Source organism: Ipomoea nil, unplaced genomic scaffold, assembly GCF_001879475.1.
Source record: "Ipomoea nil cultivar Tokyo-kokei standard unplaced genomic scaffold, Asagao_1.1 scaffold1317, whole genome shotgun sequence".
In the NCBI taxonomy this organism is placed as follows: Eukaryota; Viridiplantae; Streptophyta; class Magnoliopsida; order Solanales; family Convolvulaceae; genus Ipomoea; species Ipomoea nil.
The window spans coordinates 4,630,016-4,644,084 of NW_017617745.1; the positions used below are offsets into that span (position 1 = coordinate 4,630,016).

Below are 14,069 nucleotides of genomic sequence, written 5' to 3' on the forward strand. Positions count from 1 at the left end.
ACTTTCTAACACGATTCCTAAACATGCCAAGACTTGACATCAATCACATAACGGTTCAGGAGAATCCGGAACCACAAGAATTCCAAGAAATCTATATGCAAAGCCCTAAAGACAAGTCCTAGGCTAGACTCAACACCCGATCATGTATAAACCCACCCAAATATACCAAGAATATCATAACAACGAGATTCACGATATAAACCCTAGGGACAAGCTCTAGACATAATTAAATACAAGATCACACATATAATCAATCACAACATCAAGATTATCAAATAAACATAACATAAACCCTAGGCAAAGCTCTATCAAAACTCAATCACATAATCATACATCAAAGGAGCTAATAATCAAGATAAAGCAAGGAAATAGGTTTTGTAAGACATGAGTTACCTCTTAGCCCTAATCGATTCCCTTGGCTACTAGGGTTCTTCCCTAAGATTCTTCTCTCAATTGATCTTCCTAAGCTTGCCGGTGGGGGATTTCCTCGGCTGGATTTCCTGAGAGTATTTTAGAGTAAGTAGGAGGTGAGGAAGGGTTCTATCTGCTTCCTAATCTTCTATTTATATGTTTAAGGGAAACCTATTCCGAGTCTGAATAATAAGGCCCACTTTCCTTATTCCCTACGGGCTTAAGGTTTCTAGTTCAGGCAAAGGTCCACGATCCATCGAGGACCGCATAGATTAATTAAGAGAATTATAAATGGATTAAATCCTTGTTAATTATTTTAATTGACGGAATTAATTTAATAATTAATTCGAGTTTGAAGGCCGTAACACGGAGTGTTACAAATACATCTTCCTCTATTTTCATATGCATACATCTTCCTCTATTTTCCCTTTCAAATTATTTCCTAATATTTCATTTTTGGTCTTTGACTCAACTAAATACTTAAACAAATAAAATTTGGGATTTACAAATACAATTTAGCATATGAAAATCTATTACAATTTATTCGTAACATTATAATTTACAAAAATCATATTTTGTTATAAATACAATTGATGTTTTCCTTCCCCTATTTAAGGTTGAGCTTCTTTATTGTGATCAATTCATTTTTCTCTCTCTATTCAACTCTCTCCACTTTATCTCTACATTTTGTTGTTCTCAAAAAGATTGAATCCTCAACCCCAAGGGCACGACAAAGTATTTGGGAGGATGTGAATCATGGTAACTCAGTTGAACACAGAGGCTAGACCTTTGCATACTGCGCACAAGAAACTCCCCTCACTTTGAGAGATTGCTTCACACTGTCGCTGGTAAAACTCAATCCCGAGTCATTGTTTCCAAACTGCATTCTGTGATCAACTGAGCTGTCCATATGGGCATTTATCTCTGCATTTTGAATATATGTGTGCTTAATTCCAAAATATTAGTTGAGAAATGAAGCTATGCCGCTACTGTAACAACGACAAGGAACAATCATCTATACTAGTTACTCATCCTTCAATTCAAGCTCTCAACAATATAATGCACCAATACCCCCCGTGGTCCCTTAATTTACACCACAATTTCAATGCGGAAGATCAAATTAAAATAGCTCATATTTCTTGTATAGTTCCCATTAATCCTTCTCTTAGTGGAAGAAATTATATTACTTTTGGTCTAGAACTACAAAGATGGCTTTATTGTCTAAGAAAATAATGATGGCTATTCGTGGATAAAATGATAATCGAACTCCCTAAATAAATTCATTACATGTATTATGCATGGGAAATATGCAAGTACAAGGTAAGTTTTTGGCTTGTTAGATCGATTTCAACTTTCATTGCTCAAATTGTTCTTTGGATTCATCTAACTAGTGATATTTGGAGAGATTTAAAAGATAAATTTTACAAATATCAGAGCTACATATAGAACCTCAAAATCATATTGCTTGATGAAATTGGTGCCTTAAAGAAAGTACTACATTAAACTAGAAGTTCTATAAGATGAATTGTTGATCTTAAAGCTGCCTGCCCACTTGTGTTTGTAACAAAGATATATAGATATTCTTATGGGTTGTGGCTTAAATGAAACAATATTACGATGATGGTTATGTTATAAGATCCCTAAAAGTACTTAATGGTAAATATAATGAAAAAGAAATTTGCAAATATTCCTAATGAATCCAATGCCTCTGGGGCTTAGCGTAATGGTTCGTCATCTAATTTGATGTCACGACTAAAGGTGGATCCATTGGTAAGTCGATTGTGCGACTCGCAATTTATCTCTGCAGTGACTCTAAGAACAGGGTCCCATGAATTTAGAATTATTCCGACCTGGGATCACCTAAATGTTAATAAATAAATAAATAAATAAATAAAGCTTGTGGGGTAGAAATTGAGTAATAAAGGCAAATGAATGGTGTATTGAATGCTTAGATAAATGCTGAAAGTATGCAAGTTAGTTCCACGTACTATTAGAATATTAATTTGGATTATGCCCAAAGTGGGCAGATCGCTTGTGCACATCATCATTTGGTCCTGTCTGATGAGCCATTGAGTCACCGTGATTTACGTTCTCCCAAATACTTTGTCGGGCCGGGGTGTGGGGGGCTCTTGAGGTTGGGGATTCAACCTTTTGGGAGAAGAAGAATATTAATTTCGATGAGTTGCTTTTGTGGTTAAGAGCAAGGCCATTAGTACGTAGTTTTTTAGGGGTTTTCACAAATCAAAACACTTGAAGATGGTTTTTATATACTAATGGGAAGCATGATTTTTTATGAGTTTTTTTCTCCGGCAAATTATAGTTTTTTGTTCGCCCCGTGAGATAGAGAAATGAAGGCAAAGCTACGGCTTTTTTGCGCATTTGGGGCACATCTGGCGCCCGGTTGGGCGCGTTAATATGTACTTTAAAAGAAAACTTGTTTTTAGATTTTTTTTTTTTGCTTTTCTTTTTTTTGCACTTTTCCTATTCCTCTTCTTTCTCTTTACTAGTTGTACCGACAGAAATGACATAATTTGCTACTAATGAGGTTGAATGAGGGTGCTCTATTTTGGTAAAGGCAGTAGTCCTAGAAGAAGGTTTAAATCCAATAAAAGAGGAAAACCACAATGCACTTATTGTTGAAAAATAAAGCGTGCACTATAATAAGAGTATAAGTTTCATTGTTATCAACAAGGTTATAACGCTTCCAACAAATGTTTGGGTTAAAGATGTTTTATATATCTCTTTCTTTAATTTCAAACTTATTTTTGTTAGTGAACCTACCAAATGTTGATATTGATGTCTAATCGTTGCAGTTGATTGTTGTCTAATTCAAGAATTGCATGTTCAGAGGATGATTAGTAAGCGTAAATAAGGGTCCGTTTGGAAAGCAGGAAAATGACTTCTGGAAAATGGTTTCTGGAAAATGAGTCATTTTCTTGAAAACATTTTTCTTTTCCAGTGTTTGGTTGCATTTGGAAAACTGTTTTGGTGTGTTTGGTTCATTTTCTGGAAAATAAGTAGAATGGTATAATTAAATATTTTAATTATTTTATTTAGAATAAAATATATATTTTAAATGTTTAGAACTAAGAAAAAAAAATTTAATTCTGGTTTCCAGCGGAACCCAGTTTTGCCGAAACCATTGCTATGGTTTCCGGCTGAACTGGGTTCCGCCAGAAACCAAGGCCATGGTGGGTTCCGCCGAAAACCATAGCCATGGTTTCTGGCGGAACCCAGTTCCGCCAGAAGCTTAAAAAAAAAATGAAATAGCAAATGACGGAAAATGACTTTCGCCAAAATTTGGCGGAAGTCATTTTCCGCCAAATTGAGCACATTTTCCCCAGTCAACGGAAAATGAATTCCATTAACTGGATTTTCCAAGTGCAGATAAACACCAAAAACCCGAAAAATGATTTCCAGAAATCATTTTTCGGGTTTCCAAACACAACCTAAGTGAATATAATGGCTTGTACCACTTGATAAGCTCCAAGCGCATTGCAGCTAGGCCTCATGAGTGTGAAATAAATCCTTCGAGCCCGCACGGGCTTAGCTTAGTGATTTAGTAGACAATATTTAAGAAAAGAGACTAAGGTTCAAAACACGATAGCGACAGTGAAGGATTATTATGTTTATGGACAGATTCCTTATGCACACCGTTATTTGACTATTTATCTGCTGAGCCACTGAGTTACCATTTGTACTTGCGCATTGCACGTACGCCTTCTTTCGCCTTAGCACTATGAGTGCATGCCTCATCTTTAAATGTTCCCCGCCCACATTGCCATGGCACCTTCCTTGGCAATCATTGTTGCGTGGACTACGAAACACATAAAGTAAAATATGTAAATTATTCTAACACATAAAATACATTATTATAACTCATAAAATACATTATTTTATTTCATTATTCTAACACATATAAAGTACATTATTCTAACTCATAAAATATATTATCTTATTCTAAAATGTTCATTATATTCTAATACGCACACGGAGCAATAAATTTTTATTAACATCAAAATGACGTTAATTAGACCGCGATCCACACATCACAAAATAATTTGCCCTTCCTGGCACTACCTTAGTGCCCTGCACGCCCTTCTATAGTCTTAGAGCATGTTTTGTTGGATGGAAATATTTTTCAAGGAAATCAATTTCTTAAATTTTGAGGAAAATGATATTTTTCTATTTGGTTCATGAGATTCATTTCTCAAACGAAGTACAATTCATCGGATTTGAGGAAAAAGTTTTCTTTGTTAAAGATAGGTATTTTGTTTGTCATTTTTCTTTGTTCTTTTGGTAGGACAATTTTGCCTTCATTAAGTTTTCTTAATTACCATCATCATCATCATCATCATCATCATCATCATCATCATCATCATCATCATCATCATCATCATCATCATCATCATCATCATCATCATCATCATCATTATTTTACACATTTAAATAGTAAACATTATATATAAAAATAATATATCACATACATAGAAATAATGTGTCATATGTATAAAAATAATGTACTCAATGTATAGTCCACACAATTATATTGTACGAATCATGGCCTACTTAATAGTATTGTACGAATCTAAGTAAATCATAACAACGTCGACAACTTTTATATTTCTCAAACAATGACAAGAAAGCTATTGAAACAAGTAACCATTATGATGAAAGTAGTCAACCACAATACTCAAGATGATAAACAAGTTATGTACTACAAATTGGCAAGCTATATATGACAATTAAAGAAAAAAACAAAAAAAATTAATTATCAAAACAAAAACTGAATGTGGATGCATCCCCGGCCTACAACCCCATACTATAATCTTTAAATCATGATAAGAAATAAATTAAAGTTAAAATATTCTAAAAAGTATATAAATGTACAGTGTGAGACAAACCCGGTAATGTAAACTATGATGGCTAAACATCAAAATTGTGCTAAACATTGGCAAGGTTGACCATTAGTGAAGCAAACCATGGAGTGTGAAAAATATCTTGAGAAATAGAAAACAATGAACAGCCCAACAATCTATAAAGAATGAAAGAAGTTTTGAAAAAGTGTATATGATATCTTTTAGCGTGTAAATTAAAGATGAATAAAAAAAAAAAAAAAGAGTCAAATATTGACATAAACGTCTAACAATCAACAAATCCACTAATTCGACGAAGTTACAACTGCTATTTTGAGAAAATGGATAACTCTCAATGGACTTGAAATGTCTTTACTAGTAGCCTAACATCAGGAAAAGGCACCAGTTAAGTAGTTAACTGATGGTGTCAATATTAAAGGCAAAAGAAATAAAAAAAATGTCAAAAAAGAGAGAAAATGGTTTGTAAAAACAAACTTATAAGAAGGTGAAACACATCCTATGTACTAGTTAAATTAGTAAGCTAGTGAGTTGATCACAATAGTAGCAACCCATATATATGTAAACGTAGCCAAATTTAATATATAGCTCTTGTAGCTCAGTTGGTTAGAGCACCCGTTTAGTAAGCGGGAGGTCTTGAGTTCGACTCTCAACAAGAGCATTTCATCATCCCTAATAACACACTTTATATTTTTCTGGACATGAACAATAAGCACTTGGACCCTAGCCTCACACGTGTGCGATTAATAAAAGTATTTTATTTGATTAAAGTTATCGCTTGCTGACAATTAATCTACGCCAAAAATGTTGTTGACATGCATGCTGCCCCTTCAGACTGGATCTGCTCATCTGCAGTATGACTGTTAATGTTTGGTCGCCTTTGGATGTTTTCTAAAAGTTGTGTTGTCAATTCGAAGAAACAACGAAACGTAAAAGAAAAAAACTCACTCCTAATTTCTCTCACACAAGTTGGATCTTTCCCTTTGTGTGCGTGCAGTGGGACAAGGCAAGTGCCTTTAAAACCATTTTCTTTTCAATTTCTACAAAATAACCAAAAAAAAAAAAAAAAAAAAATAGAGCTTTTTTGTCAAAGACAAAAATTTATGTGAGACCGCCTCACGAATTCTTGTTCGTGAGACTGATCGGATAATATTTATACTAGCAAATGTAATACTAAATCAAGAACAAAATGTTTATTATAATATTACTTATATGAGAAAATGTAATACTTTTGAAAAAAAATGTAATACTTTTATAAGTGCAACATTACTTAATATAATACTTTTGATTAAAAAAATAATATTTTTACATCAAATATAAAAGTATTATATTTGTCCTCAAAAGTATTACATTTTCTCTTATAAGTAATAACAATTTGCATATTAACTCGACCCGACCTATCTCACGGATAGATTCGTAAGACAGCTCCACACAAGTGTGACCCTTTGTCAATATTTTTGTCCAACAAAGAAAGAGAAGGGGAGGGTAAAGGAGGGCAAAAAAAGAAAAGGAAATACTTTTTTTTTAAAGTTAATAAATTGATTAACGCAAGTACTCACATTGTGAACTAGTAGGTCTTTTTTTTTTTTAATTTTTTTTTAACAAGACTCACGAAAAACTCATTTCTTGGAACACATTTTCTTCTCTCGATCTCTTTCTTTCTTTTCCCACCAATTCACACTCTCCCCTCACATATACCAAAAAATATAAGAAAAAACATTGTTGCGGATGTTCTTAACATGTATCATAATTTTTAAAGAATAATGATAATTTTACCATCTAAATTTTCTTAATATGTAAATATAAATTACCAAATGTTTAAGTAGTATAGTTGGCTGCCCCTCTAAACTTGAAATCAAATGTGATGGATTCAAGCAACATTGTTATTTATTTAAGTTTCTCAAATTAAACCCTCTATAAGACAAATGTTAAAAAAAAAAAAAAAAAAAAAAAAAAAAAAAAAAAAACAGCTTTTTCAACCCTGAACAAGCCAAATGGTTTTTTAGTCATGACAAATAGTTTTTTATAAGTCTACTTTTTTATGAATCATTTAATTAGTGTATTCTATAAGTTTATATTATACTTCATCATATTTAAATTAAATTTGAAAAAAATAAAATTGATTTAACTAGAAGAAAAAGTAATTTTTTTTAGTCATGACTAATGTTTTTCTAAGTCTACTATTTATGAATCATTTAGTTAATGTTGTCCATAAGTTTATATTATAATTCATCATATTCAAATTAATTAAGAAAAACTTAAAGTTGAGTTGATCTAAATAGAAGAAAAGGTATCTATGAATATACTATCAATAAAGACTGTATGTGGTGCACCAAAATAATAATATGTGATTTATAATGTCTTTTCTATTCAAACTATTTAATCTAATTGATTATGTTTCGCATTTTGTCATAAATATTTTATAGCATTTCAAAGTGTTTTAAAATTTTGCCAATTTCGTAGTCCATAACCACTTTCTGAACCAATAACACCTCCATTGAGACTCAAACTCACAACCTTCCGTATGGGAGTCCAATCCGGGTGTCATCTGTGTACATGGTGTTTGGCACTTATAAATTAATTAGTTTACCTCAAATAAGTTAATAAAAGAGTTTAAAGTTAAATCGGTTTAATTTACATTCTCAAGCTACGTACTAATCCTAGATTTTTCTCTCTAGCGCCAAGTCTAGGGTTTCTCATCATTCTAGGGTTTTCCTAGGGTTCCGGCAGTCTTTTACGGCAATTTTTGCGGGTTTCCGATCGACACACACGGCAGGCGACGGTTTTTTCCGGCCTGTTAACAGAGAAGGATGGAGGCGACAGCAGTAGGTGGTGAGATCGCTGGCTTGGTGGAGCAGTGGAACGAACTCGTCCTGGAGGAGGAAGAAGCTACGCTGGTTCCGGCCGAGGAGGAGGAGGATGAGGCGGAGCAAGCCGTAGAGGAGGACGAGACTTGGGTGTTGATCGGCCGTTTTCTGACGGAGAAGGCGATCAAAGTTGAATTCATGCGCCAGGTGCTTGCTTCCGTTTGGCAACCGGTGCGGGGAGTTCAAATAACTGAGGTTCAACCGAGATTGTTCATGTTTGTCTTCTATCACTATACAGATATGCAGTATGTGTTGGAGGGTGGTCCTTGGGCATTCCAGAATCACACACTAGTATGTAGACAGCTTCCGCAGGGCGCAGTGCCGACCGAGGTGTCTCTTGACACCGTGGAGTTGTGGGTCCAATGCTATGACATACCGTTTGGATATACAACGGACAAAATCCTGGAGTAGATCGGGAATTTTTTGGGGGTTTTCGTTAGATTGGATGATCGGTACCTAGATGCACCATGGATAACGTATTACCGAATAAGAGTTGCAATCCCGGTAGACAAGCCGATTAAACGAAGGATGAGAATGATGAAACGGGATAAGACGTATTGTTGGATTAATTTCAGGTATGAAAGGCTGCACACTTTTTGTTTTTATTGTGGAATGATGGGGCATTCTTATAGATTTTGCCTAAAAGCCCGGAATGCTACGGTGCCGGTGGAACAATTTCCGTACAATGATGAGTTGAGGGCGGGGGGTGTGCGTGGTCCGAGGGAGGTTGGGGATTCATGGTTGGTCCCATTGGGGGGTAAACCGAAAGGGGATGTGGGTGTGACGGTGGAAAGAGGAAGGAGGGGCGGGGTGGGTGTTGGCGGGTTAGAGAAGGAGAGGGGGGTGGACGAAGCAGTGCATGCAGTGGCTAAAAGGAGGAGAGGGATGGATGGGGATGGGAGTGGACGTGGGGTGAATGAGGGAGTAGGGGAAGACGTTGCAATGATGGATGCTCAAAAAAACTTGATGATGGCGGGTGCTGCAGTGCAGACCCGCCCGACCCAATGAGTACGTTGAGTTGGAACTGCCGTGGCTTGGGTAATCCACGGACAGTTCGGGAAATTGAGGACATAGTGTCCCGTAAGAAACCCGATTTTGTATTTCTGATGGAAACCAAGGTTAACCGGGATCATGCTGAGCGACTCCGGATTAAGCTTGGGTTCGATGGTTTATTTAATGTTGATAATTCCGGATTGAGTGGAGGTTTGGCATTGTTGTGGAGGACAAATAATACAGCAAGATTATTAAGTTATTCAGATAATTATGTAGACGTGGAGGTGAGTATGCCCGGGTTTGAAAAATGGAGAATGACAGGTTTCTACGGCTTTTCAAAGCGTCCGCAGAGAAGGGAATCGTGGGACCTTATTCGTACACTAGCGAACAAATCTGATCTACCGTGGGTTATGATAGGAGATTTTAACGATCTCTTATTTCAATATGAGAAACGGGGAGGTAATCCGCACCCTGATGCTTTATTACGGGGTTTTGGTGAGACTATTGAGGAGTGTGGATTGGCGCAGTTACCCATGACAGGATATCCTTTTACTTGGCAGAAGGGGAAGGGTACACCAAATTGGATAGAGGAGCGGTTGGATAAGGTTTTATCCACACAAGGATGGAGGGATCTGGTGCCTGATGCTAGTGTGCATAATATATTGACCCGGAAGTCAGACCATTCTACTCTTTTCCTTGGGATTCTCAATCTTCGGGAAAGGAGAGGTGGCCGAGGAAGGGGTTTTAGATTTGAGATGGCATGGTTGCATGATGAAGGTTGTAGGGGTGTGGTAGAAAAAGCATGGGAAGAAGGAAGGAGTAGGGGGCTGCAGGAATGTGTCACGTTTTGTGGGGAACGGTTAACACGCTGGGGTGGAGACCGTTTTCACAAATTCGGGGAGAGAATACTGAACTTAAAAAAGGACCAGATGCGGCTGAGAGGGCGAATGGATCCGGGATCTCTAGCTGAATTTCAAAGGATAGAGGACAATCTGACTAGTATTGAGTTGCAGGAGGATACGTATTGGAGGCAGAGGGCCAAGCAGCATTGGCTCAAGAACGCAGACGCGAACACCAAATTTTATCACAGGTATGCTTCTCACCGAAAGAAAAAGAATTCTATTATGAAAATTATGGATACTAATGGGGATTGGATTGAGGGAGATGCCATGAGGAATAGTATCTTGCATTATTATCGTGATATCTTCGACTCGAGTTCTCCTAGTATTAACGACAATTTCTTTGAGAGTATACAACCGCGAGTGACTGCCGCGCATAATGAAAGCCTGTTGCGCCCTTTTGAGGAAAGTGAAGTTAAATCTGCGTTGTTTTCAATGTTTCCTGATATGGCGCCAGGGCCGGACGGGATGAACCCTGGATTTTATCAGCATTTCTGGGATGTGGTGGGTACTGATGTTTCTACTTATATTGTCAACTGTCTAAATACTAGCTCGTTTCCTAGTAAGTTGAATGAGACAAATATTGTACTGATCCCGAAGAAGAAAACCCCAGAGATGATTTCTGATTATAGGCCAATTGCATTGAGTAATGTGGTGTACAGAATTATGGCTAAAATAATTACAGCTAGAATGAAGCCTTTGATGGAGAATATCATATCTGAGTCACAAAGTGCATTCATAACTAGGAGATTGATTACAGATAATATATTGATAGCTGCGGAAGTAGGTCATTACTTGAACAGGAAGCAATGTGGACTTATGGGTTGGGGGGCTTTAAAGCTGGATATGGCCAAAGCCTACGACCGTATGGAATGGTCCTTTCTACAAGGAATGTTAATGGCCTTAGGGTTTGATGGCAAATGGGTGGAATTACTGATGACATGTGTAACCACGGTATCTTATAATGTGCTGGTAAATGGGTCACGGAGTGAACAGATAGTCCCGACTCGTGGTCTAAGACAAGGTGATCCCCTGTCACCATATTTGTTCATAATTTGTGCTGAAGGGCTTTCACTATTATTGCAGCAGGCACAGGCAAGAGGAGAAATACATGGGTGTAGGGTTGCTAGAGGAGCACCTCCCATTACCCACCTATTTTTTGCCGATGATAGTTTACTGTTTTTTAAGGCAAATGTACAGGAGGCAGAAGTAATTAAACGATGTTTATCGGAGTATGAGAAGATGTCTGGTCAGGCAGTAAATTACCATAAGTCGAATATTTGTTACAGTAAAAATACACGGGGAGAGATAAGGGACGAGGTTGCCAATATATTAGGGGTGGTGCAGGCTCAGAATTTTGGGAAGTATTTAGGACTTCCATCGTTTGTGGGCAGGAATAGGAGGGCGGCATTTTCTTATATTGAGGATAAGATAAGACAGAGAATCAGCTCATGGAATAAAAAATTGTTGTCACAAGCAGGGAAGGAAGTTTTATTGAAAAGCGTAGCCCAATCTATGCCTACCTTTTCATTGAGCGTTTTTTTGCTACCTATGACTTTATGCACTGCTATTGAGCGAACCATGAATCGATATTGGTGGAGATCCAAGAATGACCAGGGTATACATTGGAAGGCATGGGATAAATTATGTATTCCAAAGAAGTATGGAGGTTTGGGGTTTAAAGACTTGCATGCCTTTAATCTTGCTATGTTGGGGAAGCAAGGGTGGCGTTTTCTGACACAACCACAATCACTAGTTTCGAGAGTGTATAAGGCCAGGTACTATCCCAATAATTCTTTCTATGATGCATGCTTGGGTAATAACCCAAGTTTTTGTTGGCGAAGTATTTTAGCAGCTCAGGAGTTAATTTGTGGGGGTGTCCGGAGAAGAATTGGTAATGGTAGAACAACTTTAATTTGGGACCACCCATGGTTACATGATGAAAACCACCCGAGAATAGAAACGGAAAGACCACCCCTATTGGCACAGGCAAAGGTGATGGGTCTAATGGATCAACAAACAGGAACCTGGGATCCGGATATTCTCACGGATATTTTCATATTGGAGGATGTAGAAAGAATTAAAAAAATACCTGTGTCACCTGATTATGATGATTTGTGGTACTGGTATGGGGATCCAAATGGTGAATATTCAGTCAAGGATGGGTATAGGAAACTAGTCGGTGATTACTCCCAACCACTAGGGACCTTTGATAAATGGAAGGTTTTATGGAAACTCAAGATCCCCCCAAAGTGGAATACATTTATATGGAAAGCTCTGAATAATATTTTACCCACCACAAACAATCTACTTATAAGGAGAGTGGATATTGATCCAACATGTGCTATGTGTGGAACTGCACATGAGGATATTGTGCATTCTTTGATCACATGTGGCTATACAACAAACATTTGGGCACAATCTCACCTTCCAATCCCCAATAGTGTCACAAATGTTTTCAGTGATTGATTTAATGATTTGATGAATATTTTAGATGATAATGAGATTATTTATGCAGTGGCCATTCTATACTACACTTGGCGTGCGAGGAATGGGGCTGTTTGGGACGCATGTTTACCCAGGCCTCAGAAAATATTAGCAATGGCGTCTTCAACTGTACACTCTTGGAAGGTTGCGCACCCCACACATGCACAACCACAGACCAATATGGCCGTAGCGGAGCAAGGTGGAATGCCGACCATAATGCCGCCAACGACAGGGAACGACACTGCTGTGCCGGCAGTGCACGGACTGCCACAAAGCAGTGCTGTGATGCGGCCAGAAGAACAACCAATCGCCTCAGACGTGGAGCCTCTCATGTGCTACTTCGACGCGGCATACAACCCACAAACGAACAAGGCGGCGGCCGGTGCTATTATTCTAGATACGCAAGGAAGATATATTTCCGCAATGACCACCCCTTTGTCAGATTGTTTTACACCACTAATGGCAGAGGCTCTAGCGTGCAAAGAAGTTTTGTCATGGTTGAGGGATCGCGGTATAAACTCTATCCAGCTCTTCACGGATTGTTTAGTACTACAACAATATCTATCATCTTCGACTCGATCATCGCGGTCTTACTTGGGCAACACCATTGATAGCTGCAGGACTAGTATGTTGACTTTTGACAATTGTTTAATTCGTTATGTTCCTAGATTAGAGAATTATTTAGCTCATACTTTAGCATCTTTTGCCTTTACTCAGACAACTGTTATGTATTCGGACTCTAGTCCACCAGCTGCTATTTCTGCATATTTCGAATAAATGCCGTACAGGCTCCTTTCAAAAAAAAAAAAGTTAATAAAAGAGTTTATGTAGTAATTACATAAAAATCAATAGGTAGAAGTGCTAAATAGGTTCATCTACTACCCACAAGTGTTCAATTCAAACCTTGGACTAAAATTTGATCTAATTTAACACATTAACTCTCAAAATTTCTTTCCCAAGCACTTTGTGCTCAGATGACATGTAGTGACCTCTCCCATGTGGGAGGTCATGAGATTGAACCTCAGTGGAGGTGTTTTTGACTCTTTGTACTTAATTAGGTTGAGAAAGTACAATGTTGGTCATGAGATTGAACCTCAGTGGAGGTGTTTTTGACTCTTTGTACTTAATTAGGTTGAGAAAGTACAATGTAATAGAGTCAGTAGCAAAAAAACTCTCAAAATTTCTTTCACTTAGCATGTTTTCAGGTTTCCCCTAGGCAACCCTTTCACAATGCTGACTTGGAATTAAAATGCTGACTTGGAATTAAATAAAAATAACTTTGCTGACTTGGTAATTTGTCAGGAACCTTTATTGTTGACTTTTAAACCCAATCACCCATTGTTGACTCTTCTTTTTTTTTTTTTTTTTTTTTTTTTCCAACAAACGGCACCATGGATCTTCTAGGTTATGAGCTGTTCAAGAACACAGGGAAAACAATGACTCAATCATCAACATTGTTACTGGTTAATCCATTTTTTCATACGCCGTAACAGTTTGGCTAAAGCGAAGGTGGATGATATGAATGCGATACTTACTCT

General features: G+C 37.4%; 1 non-coding gene across 1 annotated transcript; it reads left to right on the forward strand.

The window, feature by feature from the left end:
* Positions 1-5,872: 5,872 nt before the first annotated feature.
* On the forward strand, positions 5,873-5,946 carry TRNAT-AGU. Its single transcript has one exon. It is a non-coding gene; the product is annotated as a tRNA-Thr (tRNA).
* Positions 5,947-14,069: the final 8,123 nt, after the last annotated feature.